Genomic DNA, 15348 nt, shown 5'->3' with positions numbered 1-15348 from the left:
TTGTACACAAAGTGGAGTCACACCTTGAATGTGGTTCTTTATGGTCAATTTGAGATTATTTTTAGGCCTTTGTGCTGTAAATAGTAGCTTTGACAACATTAAAAACAATTCAAACAACTGTCATAACTAATATCATTTTGAAGTTACTCCAAGTTGTGCTTTTCCTGCTTGAACTTTTAAGCATTGATTATTTTAACATTCACTTAAAGAATACCTACTGTGGGAGCTGGGGCTGTGGCCCAGCGGTAGAGCGCTGGCCTCGCACATGTGAGACCCTGGGTTCAATCCTCAGCACCACATTAAAAAAAAAAATGGATAAGTGAAGGTATTGTGTCCAACTACAACTAAAAAATAAATATTTTTTTAAAAAAGAATGCCTACTGTGTGCCAGGCATTATGCTAAGTACTGAGAGAAAATGATAAACAAGAAATAGTCCTTTTCCTTGTTTTAGTCTAGAGAAAGACAATTACATTTCAGAGCAATGATAAAGTGCCTTTCAGAGAAGGAAGTATCAAGCTTTGAAATTCACAACAGGAACATACTGGTGCAAATCAAACTGCAGAAGTGAGAACAAATGAAGAAAGTATGTGATAGCCAAGTCTTAAAATCAAGAGTTTCTCACGTGAACAGGTAATGAAAGTCATTTCAAGCAAAAGATACATATGTGTGGAGTTATGGACATGTGATAAGAAGGCAAGGCAAGTTTAGGGAAGTAAAATTGTTTCAGCATGACCAAGAAGTTAAGTTGCAGAGAGGAAAAGAGTGCTGTCAGATAAGGCTGAATTGAGGGACAGATGTCAGATAACAAAGAACCTTTATGTTCTGCTGAAGATTTGAGTTTTATTTTGAAGGCAATGGAAACTATGGAAGATTTTTTAATGGTACAGGGCCATGATCAGATTTGTGTTTTTAGATGATCACTTTGTTAGTAAAATGGAGAACCAGTGCTGGAAACAGACTAGTTAGGAAGCTGGTACAGACATCCAAGTAAGAAATGGTAATGGATGCACCTATATGGTGACAGGACAGAGAAAAATGAATGTAAGTGAAGATATTTAGAGTCAGTAACACCTGATAACTTCCTGCATGTGAAGAATGAGGGACTTTCTGGTCATGGTCATTATAAATGCTTGTAAGAATATTGAATTGTCTCACGGATATAAAATTCTTATTTTGAGTACTAAAATAGCAAATTGAAATCTTTCCACCCTCTTGAGCTTCATGATCTCATCTGAACATTTAGTACATCTTTTTCCGAACCATGAAACCACCATTTTCTGAGAAGGTGACAAAGAAACAGAGATGTGGTTCTTTAGAATTATAGCAATTTCACATTTCTGCCACCACAATCTACTACACCTATTCATCCACCCACCTCCTGTCATTATTAATAGCCTTTTGCTTTCTCAATTTTCCATTCAAACCTAATCTTTCAAAAATGGGCTGACCACCAAATTGGGCCAGTCACTTTTATAAGCAATCCTTACAGATTTTCTGCTTTCAGTTTTTTTTAAAAAATAGAGTTATCCTAAACGCCCTAAGATATGGTTGAGTAATATTATCAACCTTCTTAAATGTATCAGAAGGAGGCAAGGGAATTGTAACACAATATGATTTTATATTTAGGACTTAAGTCATACACTATGATAGATGTTGTTTAAAATGTTCTCACTAATATTAATTTGCATACTTTCGAATCAGATGGGAAAGGTATTGTTCATTAGATTTTATAATGTTGTAAAACAACACTCAATTAGTTGGAAACTTTTGCAACCTTATTGAAAAAGTTCATTATCATATGAGACATATTAAGAATGCTTTTAACATGAAACTTTTTCTCCTCCATATGTCCTTGAATTCAATGTTAAATTATTGTTGCTATAATAAAACAGAAGTCAGTGACCAGTGGCATTTAATGGTAGAAGGAATGATGGGAAATAGAATTTGGGAAATTCCTAACTCCACTAACAATTCCACAAGATATTCAGAATTTCCAAGACAGAAATTTAGACCTTGGTTTGTACAATAGATGAGTTCCTGTAATTTGAAATTACAGAAGAAACCATGGCAAATATTTTGCTCAATTCCCTAATATTAAGCAACCAAGGATTAGCGAATTATCTGATGTAACCAGTGTGACAAAACTGGTTGGTAACGGCCCTAGAATCTAGGTCAGAGCTCTTCCCAAGCTCCCACTTGTCTTTTCCATGAACTTATCATCAAATTAGTTGAATCAGAGAAGTTTCAACCAGAGAATTATTTTTCAAAAAGTTAATAACCAGCCGTTAAATTATACTATATTTTATAAATTCTGATAATTATACCTCTATTTGGTATACTTAGAGGAAAATATATTCAAGCAATTACATCTGTCAAATTTGAACTAAAAGGCTTTGTAGGTTGTGTGGGAACATAGTCTGAATTGATCAAAAGAGTGAAGTTAAAAATACTTCAGAAGAATTTTTTCTTTGGAGTAAATACGAGACTAGGCTGACTGTCTCTCAGAGACATTAGGGATTGTTTTTCAGTAACTGAATTTGAAGAATTAATAAATCAGATGTCTTAGCTGAGTTTTTCTATCTTTTCCTGCATTAGTGAAGTTTAACGCCCAGTCAGCTTCTCTCAAATTTGAATTTTGGAAGTCCTAATAAAGGTGTAATTATAAAAAATCTCCATCAAAGGGAAAGAAGGAACCTGGAAGAAAATACCCAAGATTTTCAATGGAGCACCAAAGAGGGACTTTGTCTGTCTTTTGACCTCATTTTTCTCTTTCATCATCATATATTATAAAGAGAAATGAGATTGTCATGCTAAGCATGTGATATACAAAAGATTTTGGACCTGTGGTTCTTGGTCTTCATGCATAATATTCAAATGTGGTTACTTGATTCTTGAATGCTGAATTCTTTTTTACAAATTTGTCTTGAGAATGAGGAACATTTGGCTGCTCAGAGGTATTCATTTTCATATGCGCTGGGTGGAGCCCATACCAAGGAAAGTTCAATGCCACAAAACAATTACTCAAGCCCTGTGGGTAAGCCACTGTTATCCAAGAATTAGGCTATTCATTGAAGAACTTACCTTCTGAGTTCTGGTCCTGTACTAAAAATTCTCATAAAGTGGTGACTACTCCTAGTCAATAAGAGAAGGGAACTGACATTTGAGCACCAGCGCTGTGTTTTACATGCTTCCTCATTCTCACAAAAGCTTTGTAAAATATGCATTACCCCACTTCACAAAAGAAGGAACCAGTTCTGGGAACTGAAGAAAATTTCTCTCAGTCACACAACCAGAAGACTGGTCTGTCTAGACTCAGAATTCAAGCCCATTCCACCATACTCTGTTCTTTCCCCAATTGAAGAACAGCTACAGGACCCCAGAATCTATGTATATATTTAAAGTGAAAATGTATTGTAAAAATCCAATGTCCTTTGGATATAAAGAGACTTGACTTTGCTATGATTGCCAGATTATGCCTCTGTGCATTTTATCTGCAAAATCTGCTGGCTATCCTTTAATTCAAAGAGCCAGAAGAAATTTCTAGCTATGATTAACTAACTCTAGGGTGAGTGTTTAAGACATGCAATTTAATGAACTGGGGAACATTTGCTTCACAGCCATCAAACCAGACTTAATCCCAGCTTCGTTGCATTGAGATTGTCAGGTGCCAAAAGGAGTGATGACAAAGACCAAGGCAGATGTGATGACAAATTAGCAAGGGAGCCTGCAGGCCAAGAAAGAATCAGAAGGCATTTGCAGCATACATTCAAATATAATTTCAAGTCATCCAATGTCGTTGACTGAAAAAGGTTGTTAGAAAAGGAGCCCTGTTTTAACTGAAAGAGCCACAAAGACAAGACAGCTGAGCTCCCAGAAGGATCTGGTTTTGTCATCATTAACTTCATTGCTGGCTAAACATCCTGGGCTGGCTTTCACATGCAATGGGATCTTGTACGATGGAACATTAGGTCATGTCCAGTTTTCCAGAGCTAGTCAAGTATGTTCTACATTTAGAAGAAAAATTTCTGGGCCCCTGTCCCCTTAAAAGGCCACAGGACAGCCTAGGGTCAGTTAGAATAACAATGTCTTATTTTTACATACCACATGCAAACTGCCTCTAGAACTAAATAGACTACATTTTCATATTACTCAACTTGGAAAATATCAGTAGCACGGTGTTTGAATCATAGTCACAAAGATGAATATGAAAGACCTGCCTAACAGTGAATATTCACACACATTAGGGTACATTTCATCAGGGTGAACTATCTCCCAATGATGACTATCATGAAATGCAATGGTGTATTGAAGGGCCCCAAGAAAAAAATGTGTTACAATATAAATGTGTAAAAACCAAAAGATTTTTTTTAACCAAAAAACAAAGGATGTACAAACAGTATTTTTAAGTGTGAAAAAAAAGTTCACCATCATATTCATAACCAAAGTTGTGCCAAATAAAACTGTAATAAGATCTGCTTTCTAATACTTAAAAAAAAAATGACACTCTTCAATGTAGGAAACAGTACTTTGAGATAAGATTTCTCATACTCGGCTAGAAAAACTGTAAATTCTTATAAGCTCTTTGGAAAGTAATTTACCAGTATATTTCAAACATCTTAAAATGTTCATACTGCCTCAGAAAGTAAAATGCTATGGGAAATTTGAGGGTGGGGTCAATTTGTTTTAACATTTAAGTTTGAGAACCATTGCCCTAGACATTCTCACCCACTTTCCTGGCTTAATGACCACCTGCTAGAGATTGACTGTTTATGTGACCCCAAAATTCACACGTTGAAACCAAATCCCCAATGTAGCAGTGTCTGAGGTGGGGCCTTTCAAGGGTGATTAGGTCATGGGGGACTCTGAGAACTCCTTGTCTGATTGCATCATGTGAGATTACAGCAAGAAGGCTTCAACTATAAGCAGGAATTGAGCCCTCATCAGGCATGGAACTGCTGATGCCTTGATCTTACACTTCCTGCCCCAAGAACTGCGAGGGGAAAAGTTCTCTCAGGGGACCAGCCTGAAGGCAGAAACCAGCAAGCGGAACCAATATGCCAGTGACCTCCGATAAATCCCGCCTTGATCAAGAGCTGAAGCTGATGGGTAAAGCCTTGCTACGGCAGCTTGTCCGCATCAGGTGCTGGACGAGCACAAGGTGAAGGAGGATTATTGCATATTGGGCCTGAAGATTGAGTATCTCTTAGGCGCCTGCAGACCCAGGTCTTTAAGCTGGGTCTGGCTAAGTCCATCCACCACCGGTTCCTGTCCACCAAGGCTGTCCTGCCTGTGTGCTTCCCGTCAGCACAACATCAGGGTCCACAGCGGGTGATGAACTTTCGCCCCTTCATTGTCCGCCTGGCCTCTCAGAAGCAATGGACTCACATGGGGGATGGCCCCCAAGCCAGAGGAAGAGGAAGAATGCCAACAAGGGCCAGGGTGGGGTCTAAGATGGAGCCGAGGAAGAGAAAGATTAAGCCCGCCTCTCTCCTCCTGGGCTGAGAACTATTTTGTATTTCAGTCAAATAATAAAATAGGATAACACTTTTTTAAAAAAAGAAAAACTGTGAGAAATAAATTTCTGTTGACTATAAGCCAACCAGTCTATGGTAATCTCTTTTTTTTTTTTTTTTTTTTTTTTTTTTTTTAAGAGAGAGAGAGAGAGAGAGAGAGAGAGAGAGAGAGAGAGAATTTTAATATTTATTTTTTAGGTTTCTTTTTGGCGGACACAACATTTGTTTGTATGTGGTGCTGAGGATCGAACCCGGGCCGCACGCATGCCAGGCGAGCGTGCTACCGCTTGAGCCACATCCCCAGCCCCTATGGTAATCTCTTAAAGCATAAGAGTGCACCAAGACACCATCTCTAGGCAGATGAGACCTAAATCAATATCTGTACTCCAGATGAATTTTCTAAATTCCAAGTTGATATTTCCAAAATTAGCATGTTTACAATTAAGTTCAGATATTTGCAACCCCAATCTTCTCTATCTCCAGTGATCCCAATCTCTACAAATGACACTATCATTTCTGCTCAAGCGGAAAAAAAACTACATGTCATCTTTCACTCCCCCCATTCTCTTCCCCTTCATCTACATATCCAATAAAGGACTATTTCCTAACAACATAAGATATTGCTATGGGTCAATGTGTTTGCTCAAAATTCATATGTTGAAGTTTTAAAATCTTATGTGGCTCTACCTGGGGTCTTCAGGAGGTATTTAAGATCAAATGGCTAAATGAAACCATAATTCTCAATCCTATGGGGGCCCCAATCCCTTAGGCTTGAGAATTATAAAAAGAAGAGTGCCCCTCATTCCCGCTTCTCCACATCTCTCCTTCTGTCTCTGAGATTCAGCAAAAAGATGGTCATCTGAAAGCCAAGAAGAGAGCCCCTACCAGAGCCTAACCCTGCCTGACCCTGGGTCTTCCAGGCTCCAGAACAATAAGAAAATTAGTCAATGTTGTTGAAGAGACTCAATCTATGACATTTTATTATGGCAGTCCACGAAGATTAAGACATATCTATAAACTGCTACCATCCTTGGATAGGCTATCATCACTCATTTCTTTCTTTATTCCTTCCTTCCATGCATCCATCCTTCCTTTCATTTGAGACAGGGTCTCACTAAGTTGCTGGCCTCAAATTTGGAATCCACCTGTCATGGGCTCCCATATAGTTGGGATCCCAGAGTGTGCACTGCAGTGCCTGGCTACCTTCAGCTCTTGCCTGGGATACTGCGATAGTTTTCTGTGTCCATCTAGATCAGTCTCACTCCTCTTTAGAACTTTATCTAAACCCAACTAGAGGGATATCATTATGTTAGGTTTCTTTTTAAAATCATTCAAAGGTTTTCCAATGTCTTTTAAATAATGCCCAAATATTTAACATAGATATATCAGGATGACATAAGAAATATTAATTGGTGGTCCCCAACCCCACTCCAGGATACTGACTCTTGTCTTTCCTCATCTAACTGTTTGCTGCCCTCAGTATTTCCGTGGCCTCATCTGCATCCTCCTAGTCAGCCTGCTGTGAGAGTCACTTTTTGGCTAATATGTTGGAAAATATGACCTCTCCACAGCCCACTTACCTGTGAATCTGTGCTCAGGTCCAATTCTTTAGTACCCCATGGAGGATTTGCATATACTCCTACTCAGGGAGTATACGTTCTTCATTTTTCTAGTGCTCAACTGGCTATTTTGTTGTTGTTGTTCAACTTCAAGTTTCTCTTCTTGGGTTTCTTTGTAGCATCCTCTTCCTGTCTTTGGGGAGATGCCTCCTAGCTTACAGTCCAAGTGGTGGAGGGTTGAAGGCTGACATAGTTTTTTGGGATTACAAACACATCAATTAATACTTTACAAACAGCCCCCAATACATTGGCTAAAATGTCTTGTTCTACTTGGCCTCTCTGTGATGCTCTCCACTCTCTCTAAGTCATTAGGTGAAAGCTACGCTGACTTAGTTCCTTGAATATACCAGGTTCTCTCCCACCTTTAAGGCATTGCACAAACTGTCCCATCTACCCAGAATACTTATTATTTTCTCTTCCCTTTGTGTATTCATCTATCATGTCTCAATAGAAACATCGTATCCTAAGGAAGAATGTCTTTGACCACTTTTATATAAGAGAAGGCCTCCTGTTACACATTCCCAGCATACTCATAATTTCTTTCAACTTGTAATTTATGAACTTATACTTACTCACAATTATTTATTTAATGTCTATTTATGTAGTGGAATTTAAGCTATAAACCCCAGGTGTCTCTTTTGTTCTGTAATGGAATCTCAGTGTCTACAACATGCTAAGGGTTCAAGAAACATCTATGACTGATGACAAGGCTAAACTCTTTTTGCATAGATTTCAGAATTGTTTTTCCATAGCATCTAAGACTGCAAAAAATGTTTTTTTTAAGTGTTCCACTTGCAACTACTTTTCTAAGTGTATCAGGATATCATCAATACCATGTAACCAACTCACATTTGGAAATAAATTTGCTTGCTTATATATAACCTATATACCTAGCTTAAGTTTCTTTCTTTGTTCTTTTTCTTTCTTCTGTTTATTTATTTATTTATTTTTAGTTTCTGGAGATTGAAACAGGGACCTGGAACGTGCTAAATGGGAAGTAGGCACTCTACCACTAACCTTCATTACTGGCCCATTAGTTTAACATGTTTTACTCCATCAAAAGAATTTCATTAAAAAATGAATGAATAAATAAATGCATAAAATAAAGTTATATCTAGGCAGGGAGAGGTGGCACATGCCTGTAATCCCATAGGCTCAGGAGCCTGAGTCAGGAGGATCACAAATTCAAAGCCAGTCTCAGCAATTTAGCGCAGCCCTAAGCAATTTAGGGAGACTCTATCTCAAAATAAAAAATAAAAAGGACTGGGATGTGATTAAGAGCTCCCGGGTTCAATCCCCAGTACAAAAGAAATGAAATAAAGTTATGTATAGCCAGGCATGGCTGTATATGCCTGTAAGTCCAGTGAGGCAGGAGGATCACAAGTTCAAAGCCAGCCTCAGCAACTTAGTGAGACCCTGTCTTAAAATGAAAACAAAAAGGACTGAGATATAGCTCAGTAATAAAGCCCCACTCCCTGGGTTCAATTTCTAGTACAAAAAAAAAAAAAAAAAAAGCTCATTGTTCTTAGAAAACTCAGGCAACAACTTTAGAATGAATTCAGTGTATATATATAAATTCAATCAAGTACAGTTACAAGTAAGAAAATTCCATTTCTACATAGATTTCACTTGAAAACCCCTCCTTTTTTTCAGGGAGAAAAAACATAACTTTTACATTAAGTTTGGAAAAATAATCTAGATGTTTATTTCCCTCCTTCCTTTCATTCTTCCTTTATTCAGAATTTGAACCCAGGGTTTCACACATACTAGGTAAGTGCTCTACATTGAGTATATCCTCACCCCTTTTTAAAATTTTATTTTGAAATGGGTCCTACTAAATAACTAAGGCTGGTCTCAAACTTGTGATCCTACAACCTCAGCCTCCCAAGTAGCTGGGATTACAGGTGTGTGTCCCACTGTGCCCATTCTCTACAGGTCTTTGCACAAAGATATCTGCAAGATTCTGATTCTTTAGTTGGTTTGGGGTTAACTGAAACCATTACAGTATTACTCCTAGTCCTAGCTTTTATTGTCCTCTCTTGCTCTTAGCCTACATAATTTTTCCTTCCCTAATTTATGCAACCAAGATGTACTTCCCAGTTGGCTGGAGGAAAGGTGAAGGAGGATAAGGGAAAGATAGCTCTCAGGGAAAGAGTTGAGCCTTTAGCATCTCTTAGGCAACCTGTAATGCTGATTTTCCTACCATATACCTTCCCACTTTTCCTTTTAGACAACTCAATAGAAAATACAAAGTACACTTGACTCTAAGTCATGCTGGGAATGACACTAATAGATTTATGTCATCTTCAAGACAACCACGGTTGAACCATATTAAAGAAATAATTTAGCTAGAGCAGTGATTGAAGTCTCAATAGAGAATCCATCCTACTAATCAACCTCCAGACCTGAGTCATCGAGTCCACTTTACTAGCGCCAACAATATATCATCTTCACTTGGATGTCAAACCCAACAGGTTTCAAATGGACCTTATTATCTTCCTCCACAAACTGGTTTCCCTTCTTAATTTCTCTGTGTGAACCAGTGCTACAATCTTAATCTTAATCATCCAAGTTTACAAGCTAGGATGGCTCTCTTTTCTCATCCTCTCAGTACAAGTACAGCAAAGAGAGAAGGACCTAGAACCTACTCTCAGTTCTACACACTAATGTGGGTTAGGCACTGACATCAGAGTTGTCAAGGTTAAGTCCAAGGTCCTTGTGAGTCACAACACCCTGCAGCACTTGTTAAAAATGCAGACTTCCAACCATACCTCAGACCTACTGAATCATGGTTGGGTTGAGGAATCAGCATTTTAAATTAGATCCCAAGAGGACTTTTAAAGCCAACTAAAAAGAATCAACACTCTAAAGGAAATGACCCAATTACAGAAAGACATAGCATGGAAGAGAAGCAGGTGAGTAAGATACCCTATCCAAAGGGCACAATTGAGATCCAAGAGGAAATGATGGAGTCCCATGCAGGAGGGTGGAACCGAGGCAGAAAATCAGAGTAAACTGCAAGGTTCATTACTTCTGAACCCATCTTTTAGATTCATACATGAACAGTATTTGCCAGAATAAGTCAGGAGAGACTCTATCTCCCCAAAGGGAGGACCAACCAGAATAAGGTGTGCCAGAGACTAGTTCTGAGAATTAAAGCAATCACAAGAGAAACAGTAGCAATTCAAGTAACAATGTTACATTCCAGGGTTATCACTTCTGGCTAGATCCCCACTCTGTTTGATAACAAAAAGCCCTAAGGAGCAATGCAGGAGACTGATGGGGAGCTTGGAGGAATGATTCAGGGCTTCACCTGTGTCAGTCAGGATTTGGTCGCCAGAAAAGAAAGCCTTTCTAGATACTTTAAAGTCAAAGGAATTTAAAGATGGTCCTTGTCTTAGCAATATTTCAATTTAGGTTGGTTTGACTGGATGATTTTTCAACTCTAAATAGGTGCAAAAGTATCAGCAATCAATAGAAATCATACTTCATATTTTGGGATCTCTTTCTGGATCAGTGATATGCAGTATGATACTCCCTCCTGATGGCTGAGCAGCAGGCAGCAAACGCCAGCTCCCAAGTTAGCCATGTGATCATGAAGGTAAACAACAGGATATTTATAGCATACTGTGTTGCCAAACTATGATGAATGGTGTACAGTAGGTTAGCTGTATTAAATGCATTTGCGACTTAACGATATTGCAACTTAAGATGGTCTTATTGAGATGTAACCTGATATTAAATCTAGCAGCATTTGTATAATTAGTCAGCTGCTTATAAAATTGTTGGAAAGCCTGGGAAATCAAGCCCTGAAATTCCAAGAATGATCAACAGAATTGCCAACCAATGTAGCTATTGCCTGTGCTAGGTTCAGAAAACTGAGGAATAATCAAAAATAAGGAATAATCAGAATGAGGAAATGCCCCAAATGCTGGTTCCAGGCACACTGCCCAGATCCATGCAAGCAAAACAGCTGTCACTGGCACTCACAGAAGTAGGCCACCAGACCCTGAGGCCTCTGCTACATTGTCATAGAGAAAACTGGAGCCTCCATGTCCCTGCTTGCCAGTGTAAACAGTAGATATGACACCTCTGCCTCGATTCTGCCATCCAAATATCACATTCATATGTCTGTTTGGCAAAGGTTGGGTCACATGCAGAATCTGAAGGAGTTTGGGAAATGGAAGCTTCAGCTGTCTATCTTACAGCATGCTGCAAAGAGAAGAGGGGTGTAATGGTGGTGTGCGACAGACAGGATCTCTCTCTTGGCACCCTATTAAGCTATAAGCTTCTCTACAAGATTGGAAGCTCTCGGAGGCCAGGTACCTAACAGCTGTTCATAAGCCCCAGCACTCAACAGAACATCTGACAGCTAAGTAGCAGAAGGAAGGAAAGAAGGAAGTGAGCATGAAAGGAAGAAGCTCTGGACAAGGTCATGACAGAGACAACAGGTGGAAAGCATTAGGAAACTTAGTTCTGATAGTATTTAAAACCTAAGCTAAAAGGAAGCAGGATACCAATGATTCTTACTTCCCAGTAGCTTTTTTGGTCTGGTTTTCTTCATTTCCGTGTCTGTGAACTTAATATGGTTCAAATTCTTTCGGTCTGGGAAAAATCGATTGTCTTCTAACTGGTGCCGTGCCCAATCTCTCCTAATTCTTCCTCGTTCTAGTCCATTCTACACACTGATCCCTGGACTGAGTTTCCCAAAAACAGTGTTCCTCAAACTTTTTACTTGAAACTACTTTCAAAATGAATTTTGCAAAGGTTTGTATCCTCTTGCACATTACTAAACTGACATTTAAAATTTCTCATCCAAAGTTAAAATACTTGCAAGGGATGTAACTCCCAATGTGCTATAAATATTGTCATTTTAAAATTTAAAAAAATATATATAGTAATTAAAAAACATATCTAATAGAATCTAAATATCACATCATGTATTTCTTTAAACTGCATGATCAAGCTGTTCTTTAGTAGAGATTTTGCATCTTTCCTTTCTCTCTGAGCTCATATTTCTATTCTGCTTTCACCAAAGAATTTCATTCTATTATGACATATTTTAATTCCTGAAAGTCTTTGGATCAATTATCTTAGTTATCATAATGAAAGTATATATATCAAAATTATATGCTTAATTCCCGTGACAAGGAAGTTAGGTTTAAAATTATTCTAGATTGAGTTATAATTTCGATTATTATAAGCATAGTCTTGATAAAGGCATGAATATATTATAAATTTTGATAACTAATTATTAAACAAAAAAGTCAGTTTTTATTTTAAATGTCTCTCTGTTGAGCAGGATGAGCCTGGTTGGTTTTGTTCAAATTAGGCCAAGAATTTGTAGATAAAAATTGTTTACTGCTAAATTAAGACATGGTTCAACCTCAATTTTATTCCTCTGCCTTTGTTTTATTATTCATGTAAATGCTGAGGATATTTGTTTGCATAAGTAAGTAGGTGGAAATAGAAGCAATACCTTCTATTCTTTGTACTCTGTCAGAATCATGACAAAAATCTTGAGGCCAACTAACATCAAATTTTATTTTTTTAAGTCTGGGGCTCTTTCTTAGTGGTTAGAGCAGTTGACTAGCGGGTGTGAAGCCATGAATTCAAACCCCATCGCCACACAACAAGTTATTTTTAATTATCTTTTCATCTACAACTCAATTCTAAAATTTCCTGTGATTATATTGAAAGCAAACTAAGAAACCATCTAACTTCAAAAGAGTTTGTTACTCATTCATTAATGTGACTCCTTTCTCAACACCAATACCAATCACTATACTTTGTTTCTAATTATCGCAGAAACTTTTCTACCCTAGGGACACTGTAGTCAGATTAGGATGATGTGAGATAATGGGAGAATGGTATGTGAAAGAAGAGATGGAAAAGATGTGTTCTCAGGTAGGTCAGTTGAAAGAAGGGCAAAGAGGAAATGAATATCCAGAATTTGATTCCCCTTAAAACTCTTCTTATTCTTGATATCCTTTATAAAGTGTTCATATACCACACTAGTTTGAAGACCACTGTGTGTTATTTCTCTATTAGTATAAAATACTCATAAATTGAATGTGAAAAGAATGAGAATGACTAAACATTTAAATGTCAACTGGTATATTTGTATTTTTTAAGAGCTTACAATTAGTGTAAGCAACTTAGCAAATTGTAAAACCTCTATATGTTGCCAATTTCTTTGATGTTAGGAGAAATGGATATTTTTATATTTTTAAAAAGTTGTCTTTAAATCAACAGTGCATCTTAAAACTTGAGGAAATATGCTTCTATATAACAGGAAAGACAGGAGCAGACTGGTGTTCTATTGTTCTTGGCCCTACCATTACATATTCAAACTTCCTCCGAAGCTTAGTTGTCGGTCCTAAATGTGCCTAGGACCCCTGTTCCCAGGCTTCTGCTCTAGAGGTGCCCAGCCATAATGTCTGTGATTCAGATTCAGGGATCCTTAGATCAGTCTTTGGGAAGCATTCACTAAAAGGGAAAGTATGTTGGAAAATTCATAAATTGCAATTTGTAGTAGTGATTCATAAAATGAAAAAGTTTAGGGTCTATTAAGGCTCAAGGTGAATGTACACACTGTGAGTTCAGCATTCATTTGCATCAGAGAAGCATATGATGCCTGTGGTGATATCTCCCAAGATCTCTGAGATCCTGAGGTGAGCCCAGAGACCAATGAACTTGCCCTATGCTCCTGGTCTATGGGCTCTCCAGGGTAGGTCCTTATAAAGAACTCAGATTTCCAGCACACTACAGCAACACAGCCATATCAATGTTTATAGTAGCTCAATTCATAGCTAAACTATGGAACCAATCTAAGTTCCCTTCAACAGATGAATGGATAAAGAAAATATGGTATACATACATAATGGAATATTATTCAGTCTTAAAGAAGAATGAAATTATAGCTTTTGCCAGGAAATGGATGGAACTGGAGAATATTATGCTAAGCAAAATAAGCCAATCCCAAAGAACCAAAGGCCAAATGTTTTCTCTAATGTACAAATGCTAGTTCATAATAAGGAGCCAAAATAGAGGTATTTTGGACTAGACAGAGGGGAGTGAGGGAAGGAGAGGGGATATGGGGGTCAGAATGATAGTAGAATGAATCAGACATTATTAACCCTATGTGCATATATGATTACATGACCTGTGTAACTATATCATGTACAACCAGATGAATGAGAAGTTATACTCCATTTATGTATGATGTATCAAAATGCCTTCTACTGTCATGTATAACTAATTAGAACAACAAAAAAAAAAAAGAACTTAGATTTCCCCCATTTATGGATGGAGTACCGAACTGATGGTGTTAAAATGTATCTGTATCTTTTTATTTGTTGGAATGATTATTTCTTTGCTACATGTGCAAGATAAAGTGTAACTACAATATGAATTTATTTTTTTTACTTTTTATTGTTGAAATTTTCAAACATATGCAAAAATAGACTGGTACAATGAATCCCATATGTCTACCAATATATGACTAATATTATTTCATCTATACTCCCCAAAGTACTCTCTTCTCCCTTCACTGGGTTATTTTAAAGCAAATCCCACATCCTTTCATCTTTATTATTCCAGTATATATATCCTTTTAAAAATGACTTTTTTGGGGGAAGTAGTACTAAGGATTTATACATATATATACTTTTTTTCATTTTATTTAATTACTTATTTATTGAGACAGGATCTCACAAAGTAACTGAGATCCTCACTAAGTTACTGAGATTGGACTTGAACATGTGATCCTCTTGCCTCAACCTCCCAAGTCACTGGGATTTTAGGTATACACCATCAAGCCTAGCTCCTGGCTTAATTTTAAGTATACCATTATTTGCACATTCAAAGAAGGGTTCTCTTCAAAGAATCATCTTAAAATACTATCAACAATGCTAATCTTTCTTAAAACATTTTTGGAATATATCTGATCAGTATTTCTTTCAAGTCTTGCTATGTCCAAGTCTATCTTTGCATATATTTCAAGGCTATGTATCCCAAATTATGACCAATCTTCACTCTTCATGGCTACATTTGACTTGAAAACAACCATAAATATTTTATTCACAATGAATAGTGAGAATAATCAGATGGAACAGTAATGATTTTTTTTTATTTGTTTTGTTACTTGGAAGTGAACCCTGTGCTGTCTACACCCCCCAGTCTTTCTTCTTCTCCTCTTCTTTTTTTTTTTTTT

General features: G+C 37.4%; 1 pseudogene; it reads left to right on the top strand.

Annotated features, from left to right (window-relative positions):
• Window positions 1-5055: 5055 nt before the first annotated feature.
• On the top strand, window positions 5056-5478 carry LOC124106519 (small ribosomal subunit protein uS4-like; annotated as a pseudogene).
• The last annotated feature ends 9870 nt before the right edge of the window (window positions 5479-15348 follow it).

Source organism: Marmota monax, unplaced genomic scaffold (genome assembly GCF_021218885.2).
Source record: "Marmota monax isolate L192 unplaced genomic scaffold, Marmota_monax_Labrador192_F-V1.1 WCK01_AAM20220418_F8-fsc00065, whole genome shotgun sequence".
Taxonomy (NCBI): Eukaryota; Metazoa; Chordata; class Mammalia; order Rodentia; family Sciuridae; genus Marmota; species Marmota monax.
Note: the sequence above shows the minus strand (reverse complement) of the source record. Positions and strands in the feature narration are given on the sequence as shown.